Below are 18,705 nucleotides of genomic sequence, written 5' to 3' on the forward strand. Positions count from 1 at the left end.
ACCTTACTCTATGCTTCTCCAATACTTACCGACCTTAGACAGTGTGACCTAAATGGGCTTGAGGCCTACTACAATAAAATTGCAAAATTTGTTACAGGTGGATCCTACCATAGCCACCACTATATCTCACTTAGGGAAATAGACTGGTTTGAACTCACACAACTTCTTCACTTGAATCAACTCTAATTTGCCCACAAACTAGTAAACCATCCTCATAAAATCCCATCACTTCAAAACCTTCTCCAACCCTACGGCCCCTCTAGACTCCTATGCTCCAACAGCAAAAATCTACTCCTTATCACCAAAGCCAAAAACTCATCAGGAGAAACTCCATTCTCCTGTGCCATATCCAAACTATGGAACAACCCCCACCCCCCATAACCATGCTACCTTTCAGCAGTCTCTTCAAGACTGCACTTAAGTCTCACCAGACAATACACTGGCTCTGCCCTTGTTCTAATCCTGACTAAAAAAAAAAGTATATATGTCTGAAGTTTTATTAGCTGCTACTGAGCAATATTTGCACATTTAGTCAGCTATTGCTAAGTCTATATCTACTAATCACTCAGATTTTCTTAAGTATTGTTTCTTTGTTATTTTTACAGGCACCTATTGCTTTTTTTTTTTGTATGTCATGTTCTTTACTCTAAACTCAATTTACTCATGCATGTTACTCATTTATTATTGTAGAGCATTTCTCCCTGGGCTCTGCTGAAAAAGGACCTGTGTCCAGTCGCAACTTCCCAGTAAACAAATCTAAATAGATAAATAAATAAGATTTTTCTAATGTTAATTTTTTATAAAACGTAAACTGGAATAGCATTAATAAAGTTTTGGACTTTGCTGTATTAGAAACCAGGCTCACCTGTATTATAGCCCCTAACATACACATGCTGCCACAGGAACAATTAGGCAGTAGTATGTGTGCCGAATGCCGCACAATGCCACTTAGCTTGTTTGCTCAATGACAAATCACACATGATACAATGTATCCATTTTGAAATTGATAAGTGTCTGCTTGATGTATGCAGGTGTTCTGGACCTGCAGGTATTGTGGAAGTTTGCAGACTATCGCACAATGCTGCTTAGCATGTTTGTACAATGGAAGGCAAAAGATGCAACAATGTATCCTTTTTGAAATTAACAATGTCTGCTATTGTCTGGGCTATTACACCATGTATGAGCATAGATGGGCAATGTTCAAAGAAGAATGACAGAGTCTAACATGGATTATTATTGTAAAAAGTATTTATTACTTTTTTGTCAGTAAAAAATAAATGTAGGACTTAAACCTTGATCTACTAGTGCGATTCATCATGTTTAACAGATGTGCTACACATGCACTTTATTCACAGCTGTAATTTATGCTATTTTTATCATAGAAGCAACTTCCATAAATTTTAAATTATTTTGCCATTTCACTGTATTTGCGCTAAGTCGGCCATCACCTAAATAGTAATATTAAAAAAGAAAAGAAGTAAAAAAAAAAGTTATAAAAGGAAATTACAACAACATTACAAATACTTTTCAACACACCTTACAGATTTTTACACAATTCTGCTTATGAGATTTCAGACTAATGAAATTACAAAACACACTGTCTGTCTTTTACCATAGAAATAACTTTGCAGCAGGAATGCAAATCATCATGCATACAAGCAAGTCCCATTTCCTCCACAGCATTAAGAAGACATATATACTTGTACACTTTCACTTGCTTGGGAACATTGGTCAATTTTAAGGGACGTCCCGGCATTAAAGGAAATAGTAGGGGATCCACCAGCTTTTGAGTACAAAAGGAAGAACACTTTGAAACAGATGTTATGTTATAAGGAGCAACCAAGGAATTCTTTAAGGTAGGAAATGTGAAACAAGGTACAGTTAAATGTGAGAATTGTGTTTACTGCAAGCATATGTTCACAGAGAAATCCATTACACATCCCATGACAGGTAAAGAGTTTGTTTTACATGCATATGGGAATTGCAGCACAAGCAATTTAATATAGTTAGCTAAGTGTGAAATCTGTGATGCTTTTTATGTAGGTATGACAAACAGGAAATTTAAAGAGCATATAGCCTGTCATCTCAGTGACATAAGATAGAGTAGTTACAAATACTCTTAGTAAACACATTATAGAGAAAGGTGATCAACATAGTTTTAAGTTTATGATTTTAAAAGTAATTTATAGACCATTGCAGGGTGGGAATATAAAACCTTTAACTGAAAATGAAGAGATGAGATGGATCTTAAGAATGAGAGCGTTTGTACCACCTGGTCTTAATCACAGTTTTACTTTAAAGCCTTATTTAAATATGCTGCATCAGAAGGTGTAATTAGAGTCATGTGACATTTTAAATTGTATTTAAGTTATGTTGTTTAATTGATAGTATTTATTTCGCCTGAAGAAGCCTTGAAGGTGAAAGTGTTTACTTGAGAACTTGAACTTGGATTAAACATTTGTTGTTTTAAAGTGTTTCCAGTTAGCTTTTTCTGTTTGGATTTGATTTTGTGACTGAGAACTAGTTAACTGCCTCACAGCTGTTTTTTTGGGTACTGTTGCATGTAGATGTGTTGCTTACATATTTAGTGCAATGAGTGATCACACAAGCAGGTATGAATATTGTTTGCACAAATGTAGCTCTGTCTTCTCTTTTTATTGTGTTTATTCTTCCCTTATCTGTGCTGTACTCTCAGACATGTAGTCTATAAGACATTTTGTATCATTGTCATTAAAATGTATGATAAAATTACATGCCAGTAAAATACAAGCTGTTTTCAGCAAAGGCAGGAGAGTTTGGCTACTAGTCAACAAAAATTAGAAATGCGTGTTGTTCACTTCCATTTAAAATCTTGCTACAGTTACTTCTACACTCTGTAAGTGTATTCTGGGCAACACACCCAATCCACATAGGGTAATCTCAATTGCTGTTGTGCCTTTCTTCTCCCCTCCTCTAATCATTCACAGTTGCAATCCATTAGCAACTTAACACTGAGGTAGTGCCTAGGCTATGTTTACACCAGCTATACAAAGTAAAAAAAATGGTATTCAGTAATTCTAATGAGTTTCACACTTCATTTGAATCTTCACTGTGCTCAGAGGCCTGAATTTCCAATATAAAAAGGTAACTGTGTAGGTAGGGAATTTGAAAGTGAGGAAAGTTGTGTATGTGGAGAACACAGAAGAAGATTGCTATTATTTTGGAGTTATCTTCACAGACGCCTTCTGATCTTACTAAGGTATGATTGTAATTTTCAAGTACATGCTAGATTTGCTCACATGTTAGAGGGAAAAAAATATATATATATATGCATTAGAAAATGGAACTTTTATCTGAATGCACTTAAGTTCACTGTTAGCATAGGCATTTTTGTCAGGCTTTTTACTTTCTCAGATAGACAGCTTTATTAACTTTTATCACAAGTGTTACTGTTACAACTGGTTATCTTATACTCTTCTAGGTTATTTCAGAGAAATGTGTAATATCCTATATTGTTAAAGACTCAGGTGTGTTAGGCTCCAAAGATGGCTCATACACACCACTAGGGAAGTGCTGCACACAAGGAAAGGTGGCTGGAAATCATATAAAATTACTTTTCTGTAGTAAATGTGTACACCTGGTTTGAGAATTTTTTTGGAAAGCATTTATAACAATTGGGTTGGTACAAAATGTCATTTGCCAGTTGTTTTGAGGGTGGGAGACCCAAGTACCATTTGTGTGTTGCTACAACAAAAGTTGTTTTCAAGAGGTTTGCTCTTGAAATTGTGTAGTCATCCAGTTCTTTATGTGATAAACAATACTTTACTCAATTGTTATTCTTTGTTTTGGATCAAACAATTTGGTTCATAGATTAGTACTAGGCTAGCTGCCCTTGTCAGTCATTTTAAGCCTAGCCAATTATCCCTTGTGAGACTCAAACCCTGCAACTTGTGTTTGTAAGGCAAACACTTTAACCATTAGGCCACTCTCCCAACCCCCTTGTGTGCTTGTGTCATATGGTGCAGCCACATAACCTTATATTTTAATAATTGAAATGCGTGTCTCCAGTGGTTAAAGTTGAAAATATATATGTGTATATAAGCAGGAATTTAAGTGATATTTATATGCTGTATTCTGTCTTTTTTTTCATAGTCACATAGAAGTATGGCACACAAGCATACCATCCATGTAAACTCCCTTTCAGTGACTCAGAAAATTATGCAATCATGCAAGTATTCAAATGCCATGGTGCCTTTCTGCTTGAGAGAGGATGTAGGGATATGTTTGGCAAAATGCAGATTTGGAACCAGATAGTTAATGACATAAATGCTCTAGGGGTCACAGCAGGACTTATGATTATGTGTCATAGGGCCACTGATATGATTTCATCAGTCAGGAGGATAGCAGCTGCAGTTGCCCATGAACAGTTGGCTATGGTGGGCTAGAGGCCAGCTACAGAGCTACCATTGTTACCAAATAAAGAGTTCCTGTCCACTGTCAGAGATCCAGAGAGGTCAGTGAAAAGTGCACACCATGTGATTGATGTTTCTTGGGAGGACAAGTATGTGCCAGGAGGATCTTCTAGGTAGGCTTACATATGTCAATTTATAACAGTTTTTTGAATAGTAACAAATTCTGTAATAGTTCCTATGTTTTTTTTATTTTTTGGGATGAACCTATTGATACATTGATGCAGTTAACAGTACATTTTTTGTTCATTACATGTGGGCTTTGTCTGGAAGTGTCTGCTAAGTTTCAGTTAAGAAAGTCCTTGATAGTGAATTTATCAAATAGTCAGCTGACAGAGGGACACATTTCTCTTTTAAATAAAGGAATTTCTTTATTCCTGCACTTCAATCAAGGTTGAGTGAATTTACAGTAGATATTAAGTATTTTAGCAGGAATGTTGCCTTAAAGCATTATTTTGGGAATGATTGTAATGATTATAATTTGATTGATTTCAGAAAGCCGAGTGTTTCTATGCCCCCTTCTCACCTTGTGATAGAGACCTTTATGCATGTCTGTGAAAATGAAGTAACGCAACTACAATATGGAGGCAACGATAATCATGTTTTTTACCACTTGAATCAACATGAAAGGGAAGCACTACAAGAGTTGTCACAGAACAGAGATTTAACCATCAAACTAGCTAATAAGGGAAGAGCTATTGTGATCATGCAAATTACAGACGATCATGACAGAATGCTGAAAATGCTTAGTGATGAGACTACATACAAGAAGATACCCAAGTGGGAAGTACAGACCACAATAAAGAAAGTTAATGGCACCTTGTATGACATGTTAATGATGAGAGGCATCACAGAAGCCCTGTATGACTATTTGAATTAACAATCCAGTAACTCTGGTTATTAGTGGATTACCCAAAATACATAAAAACAGAGATGATCCACCGCTACATCTGATAGTATCTGATAGAGGCTGTCTCACTGAGTCAGCTTCCATTTTTGTGGAATTTTAACTGAAGAAGACTCTACCTGTGATGACAACAGTTCTAAGCAATATGTCTAATTTCCTACATATATTACATGATTGCATAATGCATTTGGATGGAAGAGAAGGCCTTATACTAGTAACAAGGGATGTAAAATGTTTATTTACAGTGATATCCAATTAATATGGGATAAGATCTATTCAGTAATTTTTGAGAACACATACAGATTTTGATGGCCATACTATCTCACAAATCTGCTAATTGATGAGAATTATATTGGAAAATAACATCTTTACCTATGGAACTGACCATTATTGGCAAAAGTGGGGCATAGCTATGGGCATTTCATGTGCCAATACCTACTCCAATTTGGTCATGGTGTACTGGGAATATAAGTTTGTATTAAGGGAACAGAATCATTGGCTAAAACATGTCATCTTCTATGGTAGATTTGTTGATGACATATTTGATTTATGGAGAGGTAGTGGGAATGAGCTATACAGTTTTGTGGAGTACTTGGGGAGTACTAAAATGTTGTTGGATTTTGATGTCAGGAGTTCCAAGGAAGAAGTGGACTTTTTGGATGTGACTGTCTTATTGGACAAAGATGGTGAATTTAATACACATCTCTATAGATAATAATGTTGGAGAAATCATCCTTTGCATAGAACAAGTGTGCATCCCAAACATGTGTATCCACAAATAATAATTGACCAGATGCTATGTATAGTTAGGCTTTTCACTGATGATGAAGTGTGCCAACATAAATTAGAACAATTACAGAATGATTTATTGACCCAAGGCTATAAAGATTTTTGAATTCGATGGGGAACCATGAAAATGAAGTCACAGAGAAATGAGAGATACCTTATTTCTCAGTCAGAAGAAAGGATGACATGGAAAAACAAAACAGAGAACTGAGTGGCATGAGATGTTTACTAACACACAGTAGCAACATAGCCATTTGTGAAATTATTAGGAAGAATTAAAAGATTTTAACTTCAGATGATAGCCTTAGACATATTGTTGGCGATGTCCCCATATTCACTTTTAAGAATAAATTGAATCTAAAGAGATTGCTGTGTCATAAACAAGATACTGTTGCACATAGCCTTAAGATGGGCACTTTTCCATGTAGAAGTTGCAAAGCATGTATTAATGTAGATACAAACAATTGTTTCAAACACCCTGTAACTGGTAAGCCATACAAATTAAAGACATATGTGGACTGTAGTACTAAGAACAGAGTATGTAGAGCTACTTGTGACAGCTGCCCAGGATTTTATTTTGGGAAAACCAATAGGCCTTTTAAGGAGGGGATTTTGCATCATCTTAGTGATATTAGACTTAATGTACAGACTAATACTTTGTCACAATGTGACAAACCAAAATGCTGCCAGCCCAGCTAGCTGGAAGTTTGTAAATAATCATATGTCATGTGTGAATATTAATATGATCCATAGGCTTGTCTTACAAATGTAAGAGAACTATATGTTGTGTGTATTAAACTGCTGGTGCAGTGGTGTGTGTTAAACTGTATGTTATGTGCTGAACTTCAAGAATGTAACAACAGTATACCCTGCTGGAAAAGAACAGAAATGTGTATAAACTATATGCCTGTCCAAATGTATGTTTTCATAGTAGAAATTGGGATATACAGAGTTAACTTGCAAAACTCTAAGAAAATAAGTTGAAAAGTAAAGAGTTTTACGATGTCCTATAAAGTTAGTTAATAGAGAAAAGAGACAGGTTGTCTAGAGATAGATGGTTTTCTATTGTCTAGAAACAGAAATAATTACAGGTTTCAAAATGTAAAAGTGTTTAACTGTTTTACAACTTCCAGTTATAGGCAAACTTCTGAGGGATAAGTATTTTTGACACAGAGGTGTTGATTTTTAAATTTCTGTTAGCCTGGGAAATGAAGGCAGAGGTGACAAAGAGTGATGTCATCCAGTTGACCCAGTAGTAATGTGTTGTTCTTAATTTAAGAACTATCTCTCAGTGAAAGTCTGTGCATTTTGTATTTGTCTTTAAATCTGACAACATCCTTTCATCAGCACTTGTCTTGCTCTGTAAGTAAATCATTTAGGGCATAGTATTTCTTAGATACAGTTAGGAATACAATAAAGATTAGTTTAGATGTTTCCTGTATTTATATGAAACTGTCCGAAATGTTGTTTTAAAGTACTTCCTGTGATTCTGAACTCTGTTGTCACTGTGTTTGAGTTATTCAGTATTGTCTTGTGCTTTTATTATTTATTATTAAATATATTTCAAATTTTATTTGTGACTGGTTTGTTTAGAGATATTTAAGCTCTTAACGTACTTGCACATGTATTTGGTGACACTGTACAGGCCACTCTTAAATAGCCTTAGTCTTGGTCACACTTACCATTTGGATAATAGCAACATTACACAGTAGAATTGGTCACCCTTTGGTAAGGGCCTTATAGTAGGCGATAAGTAAGAGTGGTTGGTGGCAGCTGGTACTACCTTATAGTCTGGGCAGAAGGGGGCATAGCTAGTGAACCTGTGCCAGCCTTCCCCAGGAGTGTATGTGTGTTTGTATATAAATCAAATCTCAAAGTGTGTGCGTGTGTGTGTGTGTGTGTGTGTGTGTGTGTGTGTGTGTGTGTGTGTGTGTGTGTGTGTGTGTGTGTGTGTGTGTGTGTCAGCTACTTGGGCCGGGACACAAAGCACTGGTGGGACAGAGAGAGTGCTGGAGGTTTTGGCTTGGCCACTCGGCTAAGATCTGAACCCTATAGCTGTGTCTGTGGGATGTCTTATTGGGGATCTGGAGAAAGAGGGATAAACCAGCCACAGACTGACTGTGATCTCTGTGTGCTCTTAAGGGACATTGTACTTTACTGTGTGTGTATTTGTCATCCTCCCAATGTACACGTCCCTCACCAGCACTAGTAATGAGGATTTAGGCTCCTTGATTACTGGGCCAGTCCAGGGGCATTACATATTAATTCTTTGGCCGTGGTGGGATAGCCACATCACATATTAATTGGTTGATAGTGGTGAGTTAGCCACATCACATATTAATTGTCTTGTAGTGGGGTGGATATTGAATTACTGTAGCCTGTGTACAGTTGTCACTGAAGGAGTTTGTACTTTAAATCAGCCATGCAGTGAACATTCAAAGTTCATATCACAATTGTTTTATTATTTATTTATTTTTTTTGTTAGCTTAGTTAGTCAGGGAGAGCAGGCAAGCATATCAGCAGAGGAGTATGGCAACTGACAAGGAGCCAGTTGGCTGGGATGTGCCAGGCTAAAGGACTGGTGAATGCCAAGCTGACTAAAGTAGACATGATTGCAGCTTTAGTCACAGCTGCATCAGAGAATAGCAACCAGGAGGACAATCAGACTGGCCGTGAAGATGTACAATTCTCAGAAACTGGACAACTCAACATTTCCACTGAGGACTTAAAAATACATCTGGAGTTAAAGAGACTTGAGTTGGAGGCCAAGAGTTTATAAATAGAAGAAGCAGAGAGACTGAGACATCTGTAGATTGAGGAGAAGGAGAGGCAGAGGCATCATGAAAAGGAGATGCTGACTTTTTGCCAGGGTCACGGAGGTAATGGGGAAGGGAGTAACCAAACCCCAGAAACAATAAAGGTCAGTAAATTTCTTCCACAAGTTACAGAGGGAGATAATTTTTATAATTTCATTCATATGTTTGAGAGGGTATGTAAACAGTATAATGTTGACCAAGGGCTCTAGGTACGGTTCTTGACCCCCTTGCTCCATGGTAAAGCTGTAACTGTTCTTTTCAAACTGTCTGACACTGATTGTTTAAATTATAATGTTGCAAAGAACTGTTAGCTAGAATGTTTTAAGTTAACACCTGAAGCTTATATAAAAAAAAAATTGTGAGCATAGAAACAAGGCAGATAAAAGTGTGTGTGAATATGTTGCTGAACTTAGCACTTATTTTCATAGGTGGGTGAGTGGATGTCAGGTCAACACTTTTGAAGGGCTGGCAGACATTTTGGTGAAGGAACAAGCCCTTAGCACTTTGCCTGAGGACATAAGAATCTGGTTTGCTGACAGACAATGCAATACTGTAGATGAGTTGGGAAAGAAGGGAGACCTATACCTAGCAAGCAGGGCATCACTGCACAGGAAAGGGACACCCAGTGCTGCTTATGGGTCTAAGGGAATCCATGGTGAGCAGCCCAGACTGCCCCAACAGAGTCTGTCAGTAGCAGGCGAAGCCAGCAGTCCAAGCACATGTCCAGGCCCAAGGGTTAAATGTTTTAAATGCAACCAGTGGGGCCATGTAGCATATAGATATCCATGGAGGCAAGGTGGGGAACAAAAGGTGGGAGAGCCAGTAAGTGGGAATGACAAAATGCCAACAGTAGGTTGTCTTGAGACAACAAGGGTATCATACTATCACAAGAGGTTATATCCTATCTTAGTGAATGGGAAAGTGGCCATGGCTAAGAGAGACATAGCCTCTGACCTAACCATTGTAAAGTGTGCAATGGTTAAAGAGGAGCACTACTTGCTTGGCCAGTCTACTCCAGTCAGAGATTTAGGAGGGACCCCATTCCAAATAACTTTGGTTAGGGTTCACCTTGACTGGGACGGTGAAAAAGGATGCCAGCAAGTAGATATGTTCGAGGATATCCCCGCAGATGTCCTGATAGGGAATGATTTTGATAATGCAGTACCATGTTTGCATGCAGTTACATGCAGACAGGCTTGGAGACAAGCATGCGAGTCTGGTAGCCTGGGCAGACCCAGACAGATCACACACTTGCAGCCAGGACTGGTGAGGTGGTTACTTCAGGGAGGGAGCTACCCTGTAGCAGTGAGACTGAAGGTGAGCCACAACTGCTTGTGGGTACTGATGTTCACTTGGACAGAGTGACTGCAAGGGCAGAGGTGAGTAGTAGTACCCAGGCTGACAGTGAGGCACCGCTGTCAGAGGATACCAGACTTCCTGTGGAAGGGGAGTTGGGAAGGGTTACAAAGAGAGACTTGAGACAGGCTAAGCTCTCAGATCTTACATTACAAGGCCTGAGAGAGGTAGCTAGTGAAGCATCTGATTCTCAAGTGAAGGGAGAATCTGTATACTGGGACAAAGAGTTACTGTATAGATAATGGACCCCTAAGGGAGGGCTAGAGGGTGAGAGAATACAGCAGTTGGTTGTGCCCAGAGCCTACCATCTGGCACGTCTAGCCATAGCCCATGATATTCCCTTTGTAGGTCATATAGGCATAAAGCATACAATGAGACCTATTATGCAGAACTTTTATTGGCCTGGGATTTCTAGAGATGTAACAGGGAACTTCAGGAACTGTGAGCAGTGCCAAAAGGAAGGCAAGGCAGGAGACAAGGTGAAAGCTCCTTTGATGCCTTTGCCTGTGATTGAGGAGGCATTTCAGAGGGAGTTATGGATATTGTGGGGCCTCTGACTACTCCAAGTTCCACAGGGAAAAAGTATATCCTAGTGGTAGTAGATTATGCTACAAGATACTCTGAGGCAGTGGCTCTGTCCTCCATTGAGGCAGAAAAGGTGGCAATTGCTTTGTTAGAGATTTTCAGCAGGGTAGGATCCCCAAAATAAATACAAGAGATACTGATTAACAGAGGTGCCAATTTCATGTCAGACCTGCTGGCTTGTCTGTGGAAGTACTGTGGAGTGAAGCACCTAAAGACCACTCCCTACCATCCCCAGACTAATGGTCTTGTTGAGAGGTTAAACTCTACACTCAAGATTATGCTACAGGCATTTGCAGACCAGTTTAAGAGGGACTGAGACAAATGGCTTCCCCATTTTTTGTTTGCTTACAGAGAGGTGCCCTAGGAATCCATAGGTTTTTCACCCTTTTAGTTGCTGTATGGGCATAGGGTGAGAGGACCTCTAGATTTAATTTGAGATGAGTAGGAGAGTGAGTGTGAATTCCACAAGGGGTCTGTAGAGGTATATGTCCTAAACCTTAGGACAAGCCTCAGGGAACTTATGGGCTTGGCCCAGGAGAACCTGGCAGAAGCCCAACAGCAGAAAAAGGTCTGGTATGACAAGAATGCTTTAGCTAGAGAGTATGCTGTAGGGCAGCAGGTAATGGTTCTCATTCCTGTCAGACACAACAAGCAGCAGGCAGCTTGGGAGGGATCCTACAAGGTAGTAAGGAAGGTCAGTGATGATAGCTACATAGTAGAACTGCTAGGCAGGAGGCAGGGGCACAGACTGTACCATGTTAACATGATGAAACCTTACCATGACAGGGAGGTCCTATTTGCAGTACAAGGATGGAGGAGTCTAAGGGGATCTATGGCTACAGGGAGCCAGCCAGAAAAATCCCAAATTACTATGGTGGAGCCTAGGGTTGCACGCATATGATGGGACAGTGCAGCATGGTAATGGGGTCAGCAATGCTAAGGCAGCTGGAATCTCAAGACAGGGAATATGGTAAGGTATTCCCAGATAGGCTCAACCCTCTCAATTAATGTTTCTCAAGGGTTACTTGAACAACTAGCTGAAGTTCTTGTTGGGGGGGGAGAAGTGTGACAAACCAAAATACTGCCAGCCCAGCTAGCTGGAATTTTGTAAATAATCATATGTCATTTGTGAATATTAATATGATCCATAGGCTTGTCTTACAAATGTAAGAGAACTATATGTTACGTGTGTAAATGTGTGTGGTGCAGAAGTATGTGTTAAACTGTATGTTACGTCCTGAGCTTCAAGAATGTAACCACAGTGTACCCTGCTGGAAAAGAGCAGAAATGTGCATAAACGATATTCCTGTGAAAATGTATGTTTTCATATTAGAAGTTGGACATACTAAGTTAACTTGCAAAACTCTAAGAAAATAAGACGAAAAGTAAAGAGTTTTAAGATGTGCTATAAAGTTAGTTAATACAGCAAACAGACAAGATGTCTAGAGATAGAGGGTTTTCTATTGTCTGGAAACAGAAATAATTACATGTTTCAAATTTAAAAGTATTTAACTGTTTTATGACTTCCAGTTTTAGGCAAACTTCTGAGAGATAAGTATTTTTGAAACAGAGATGTTACATTTTAAGTTTCTGTTAACCTGAGAACTGAAGAAAGAGGTGACAAAGAGTGATGTCATCCAGTTGACCCTGCAGTAATGTGTTGTTTTTTATTTAAGAACTATCTCTCAGTGAAAGTATGTGCATTTTGTATTTGTCTTTAGATCTGACAACATCCTCTCATCAGCACTTGTCTTGCTCTGTAAGTAAGTCATTTGGGGCATAGTATCTCTTAGATATAGATAGGAATACAGTAAAGATTAGTTTAGATGTTTTCTGTTTTTATTTGAGACTGTCCTTCAATGTTGTTTTAAAGTATGTGATAAAGTTTTATTCTGAACTCTGTTGTCACCATGTTGAGTTATTCTGTATTGTCTTGTGCTTTTATTATTTATTATTAAATATATTTAAACCTTTTAATTGTGGCTGGTTTGTTTAGAGAAATTTAAGCTCTTAGAGGACTTGCACATGTATTGGGTGACACTGTACATGCCACTCTTAAATAGCCTTAGTCTTGGTCACACTTACCATTTGGATAATAGTAACATTACACAGTAGAACTGGTCACCCTTTGGTAAGGGCCTTATAGTAGCTGATAAGTAAGAGTGGTTGGTGGCAGATGGTACTACCTTATAGCCTGGGCAGAAGGGAGAATAGCTATTGAACCTGTGCCAGCCTTCCCCATGAGTTTATATGTAAATCAAATATCAAAGTGTGTGTGTGTGTGTGTGTGTGTGTGTGTGTGTGTGTGTGTGTGTGTGTGTGTGTGTGTGTGTGTGTGTGTGAGCTACTTGTGCCAGGACACAAAGCACTGGTGGGACAGAGAGGGTGCTGGAGGTCTTGGCTGAGATCTGAACCTTATAGCTGTGCCAGTGGAGAGTCTTATTGGTGATCTGAAGAAAGAAGGAGAAACCAGCCCCAGACTGACTGTGATCGATGTGTGCTCTTAAGTGAAATTGTACTTTACTGTGTGTGTACTTGTCATCCTCCCTATGTGCATGTCCCTCACTAGTTCTAGTGGTGGGGATTGAGGCTCCTTGATTCCTGGGCCAGTACAGGGGCATCACAGATAATATAAGAGGTGGAGATCTATCAAATAAAACTAAAGTATTGGAAACAAGCTGGATAGCTGATTTACAGGCAGGCAGGAGCCCTAGTCTTAGTGGAGTGGTGCCTTTAAAACCTATATTGAAAAGCAGGAAGCTCAGTAGATAACTTGACTTGATTGGATTAGCAATAATTTAAAAAAGGGAGGTGTTTTAGTGTGAACAGGATCTAATGAAGGCATAGCTGAAAGCACACATCCTGTTTCTTTGTGAGGATTTACATCCTGTTGTTTGAAGGATTTTATTTGTTCTTTATTAAATTGTGCTGGTTTTATTTTGATTTTATCTGCTGAACACACATTCTATCCTCTCTTCATGGTGATATTGCAGTGCTTGTGTTTAATCTTCAGTCATTGTTTTAACACTGCAGTCTTCAGTGGTTAGTGTTTTTTGATTGTAAGTTTCAGTTAAAAGTATTGTTGTTGTTGTTGTGTCTTTCGGCTTTTCCCAGTTAGGGGTCGCCACAGTGGAACTCCGGTCCGCTAATGACTGGCAGTTGATTTTTACATGCTGAGTTGCCAGCTCTAATGTACAATCTTCAATGAAGGTATGCCCATTCATGCATGTCTCCATGCAGAAGATGCTCTAGCTGAGAATCGAACCGGTCAGCGTCTTACTGTGAGATGACAACGCTACTGCAGCACCACCACCGTAGATCAGTTAAAAGTATTGTTAATGGACATATATGCAAAAATTCTGTCCCCCTGTGTCATTGGAAGTGTGATGATTGTGTGTATCCTTACTTTTTTCTTAACTTCTTCCAGGACCATCCACCATTGCAAGTGTGGTGTCATCTGCACATGGTAAGTCATTTATTTTTATTTAATTATTGATGACCATTTGTCAGAAATATGCATGTATCTGTATGTGTGAGGTGGGTGTCATGACTGTGTGTGTATTGCTATACCATCTATGATAATGGCACTGGTGTTATTTTGTTAGCATATATTAAAGTGTTGTGTAGATATTAATGTATTTCCTTTGTTTGTTGCTTATTATCACAAGTGATCCTGACAGTGGAAGTTGAGGACTCTTATCAGGTAATGTCAGAGTATCGTCAGACTCTGATGATGATGGTGGTCAAACAGACGCACAGTCAAAGGGGTGTGGAGATTGAATGTGAAACTGAAGTTGACATTCAGATATCCCCTGTATTTTCATCACACAGCCAGTAGGCCTATGCACACCAACAAGCCCTCAAATATTGGACAGGTGGAGGGTGATACACTATATCAGGGTAGTGTGGTTACTGTGACTTATGTGTCGGTTGACTCTGGCTGTAGCCAAAGTGTTGGAGAGGTGCCATACATGAGGGTTGTTAGGGGTGCTTGTAGAAGGCCTGTTGTCCATCCTCCACCTGATCATGGTGTGTCTTTATGTGTCACTCGATGTACATTTAGGGTCATCATGGAGTTGTAGGTATGGTCCAATAGGGCCTACAAAGACATGCATAAGGTTTTAGATGTGGCACAGGTTGACATGTGTGACTGCCTCCACTATGTTACCAATTCAATGGACTGGATGAATGACATGATGCATGGGCAGTGTCTTCGATAGAATCTTCCGGGGTGAGAAGGGATCCACATGGATATAGGTCAGCTTCATCATCTGATGTTAGCCAATGTGGCTGTGCCCGATCACATTCCCATAGTGGCATTGAGGTGTCCACACCCAGATGTGGTAGGCCATGTGGTCATGGTCCTGGGCTTAATCATGAGTCGAGCTTGTCCAGCAGACATCAGTCGCATTCAGGTAGTTTAAATGCATTAATTGTTTAATTTATTAATTATGTTTAGTGTATTGTCTATTTAAACACACAGGAAGTGATGTTTTAGATCAGTTGGAAAAAGTTTGGCAGGAGCCAAATGAAAGCGCTTACTGGATTATATACATTTTATACTATGATATTTGTTGTTTATTAAACGTTTCAGTCCTTCCGTGAATTTGGTTTTCTGCATTCAGGTAGCAGTAGTGCGTCTGACCACAGGCATGAACTTGTCAGTTCAACTCCTGCCAGAGCCAGTTCTCAGGGTCGGGGATGATGACAATGAATTGTCTCCTCTACCATGCATGGCTCACACCTATCTGGCATACCAGGATGTAGAGCTAGTACAGAGCTTGGCTCTGTTCTTGCAGACACTCACACACACATTTCACTTTGAGTGCCCATACAGACACACATACATAACAGTTACATGGGTCAGTCATGAAGCTTTCAGCTGATTCTGTCTCAGTGGCCATTTGATACTTTATCAACATTTCTAACGGCCTATCTTTCTTACTCACACATACTCACTACCTTTTGTGTCAGCCATGGCCTTCCCCCGAAACAACACCCTGTGCAAATGATGATAACACTGACATAGCCTTGTTTTTCTATCTTTTGGATTTAGGTATACATAAGTCTTTTGTCTGATACCCAGAGTACATAGCTGACTGTGTGCTTAGTATATATGTGTTTGTGATGCTATTTTGAAAATTGTACTGCTTTCCAACAGGTTTTGGTAATATTTGAATCCTTTATGCATGAGGCCTATTAGTTGATAGAGAACACATACATTGACATGTAAGTGCTGTCACATATTGATGCCATTGCTGTAAAAATCACCACCTTCTACTTAGTTATGTTAGCAAGTAAATGTATGCAAGGATATGCCATTCATTTGTGTTCTTAGCTATTTATTTTCCTATTCCAGGATCAAAACTTACCTTGGAAGTCCGGCAGTTACAAGAGTTTTTATTTGGGGCTGAATCTGTGTGATGCTAGCAGTACACAGCCATTACATGGATAAGTAAATGTTGTGAGCATTGCCTGGCATCAGTATTAATGTATGTATGTATGTACATAAGATGAAGGTTTTAATGCTTTACATGGTGAGTGTTTGTGCTGTCCATTGTCTCTTGGTCAGGGCGAAAGCATATTGTGCACACCTACGTCTGCCTACACACACAGCACCTCTGACTTCTCACCTGTGTGTGGCATTGGTGACATTGCTAGTGGTGGTGACATGCATGCCCCTTACCCTTGGTGTTTCTGCTGAAGCTGCTTTCTCAGAATAATATTATGAAGGACAAGTATGGGGATTGTACTGTAGGGCTTCCCCAGATGTATCTAGGCACTGGAACTGTCACTTCAACAGCCCAAACACATGCTGTATGATATTTCTTGTTTGAGTATGTACCTCATTATAGTGTTCTTCAGCAGATGTGTGTGCATTTCTGATGGGTGTCATCAGCTACAGCTCGAGTGCATAACCTGCATCCTCCAGTAAATGATCCTGTGGGAGATCCCTCATAGAAAACCTCTGACAGAGGTGAGAGTTGTGCCAGACATGGTAATTGTGGTAACTGCCTGAGCTGCCAGCACACACATTCAGGATGATTCCCTTAGAGTTACACATGACTTGGCAGTTAATGGAGTGGAAGCTTTGATTTCAAGTAGCATGCAATCTATGGCACCCAAGACATCTTAGTAGTGAGCTACAGGGTAGAAATACTGCATAGTTGTAGCTCTGTCCTTGGGTGTAAGGGGAAAATGTATGTAGGCACTGGCATATTGTAGCATGACATTCAGGCGTTGATATAGGATCCTGGATGCTGATGACTCTGGCACCGCAAACATATCACCTGTTGGTCTTTAAGTTCTACACATACCTTAGTCTCCACAGGTAATGGTTCTTCATGGTTTGCCCTTGCTCTCAGTTGAGGACAACAGAGGTTGCAGAGTTCCTGTAGTGTGTCTCTATGTACCATGTAGTGCTGTACAATTTCCACCTCATGCAGACCATGAAAAGTTAAACAGGGTTTAAACACTCTTCTCCATCTTGGCCAAGATCTATTAGCAGCAGCAGCAAAGACTTGGGCCTGTTGCACATACATATGTATAAGAGCAACAGCAGCCCCTAGCATTGCTTCTGTGTTGAGTAGTTTCTGTGGCTGTATTGCAATAGTTTTGGAATTCACAGGCAAAATCTGCACTGAGTCTGGATGATTGCTTTATAGTTGTTGAATAGCTCCTGGTTGATTAGCATACATCTCACCTGCTTATGCTGTAATTAGCATGCCACAATGTTTACCGTGTTTGTGCGGCTCTACACTGTGTGTTTCTGTGTGTAAATTGTGACATGCACATGGTTTTAGCAAGTCATGTAGGCTTTACTGAACCTAGCCCACTATTTGCTGCAGGTTTTCAGTCAATAATTCTGGATTGTTGCAGACATATTTTTCTGGTTGGTCCTCTTGTTTTATTTCATTTTAGTTACTGTTTATACCACAACTTAGTATTTCCTTATGTTTTTCCTTTTTGGGTAGTTCTAAATAAACATTCTTCGTGCTGCTGTGTATACGTTTTAAGCTGTCAAGTAATCATTTATTCTGCGAATCTCTATATCAGGAATGAAAAAAAAAAAAAAATATATATATATATATATATATATATATATATATATATATATACATACATATATATATATATATATATATATATATAGATAGATATATATATATACACACACACACACACACACACACACACACACACACACACACACCTATATATAGAGAGATATGGATACATAGATATACATATTTTTTGCACGTATGTTCTAATGTTTTTCTTGCTAATAACATTTTTGAAGAATTTTCTGCAAGTGCATTATTTGTTCTTCACCTAAATAATTTTTTCTCCCAGATGTTGGGCCTACTGGATTTGTAGCATGTAGCATTTATGACAGGAAATTGTTTACTGCATATTTTCAGTTAATGAATACATTTGGCTTTATGCAAATCTGTTTTGCTAATTGGTCCTGTATTTGTATTGTTTCATTTTAACTACCAGTTATAGAACATTTTAATGTTTCCTTTAGCTCTTTGTGGCTGGATCTAAATTAACATTAATAGTGCTGGTGTGGAATAATTTTAAACCTGGAAGTGAAATTTTCTTTCTAAGTATCATCATTCCTACATCAGGAAAGTTAAAAAAAATCTAAATTGCAATTCTTTTGTTCTTACATTTCTAATCTTTTGACCTTATACTGTAAGTGTATTATTTTCTTTCTTTATCCAACCTTTTATGAAAAAAAAATGACTTGTTTTGTTCTCCTCCTGAGGCACTGGGCCTCAGAACATGTTTGAGAGATCCATTA

The sequence above is a fragment of the Protopterus annectens genome, chromosome 5.part0 (genome assembly GCF_019279795.1).
Source record: "Protopterus annectens isolate FY-2018-M chromosome 5.part0, PAN1.0, whole genome shotgun sequence".
Taxonomy (NCBI): domain Eukaryota; kingdom Metazoa; phylum Chordata; order Ceratodontiformes; family Protopteridae; genus Protopterus; species Protopterus annectens.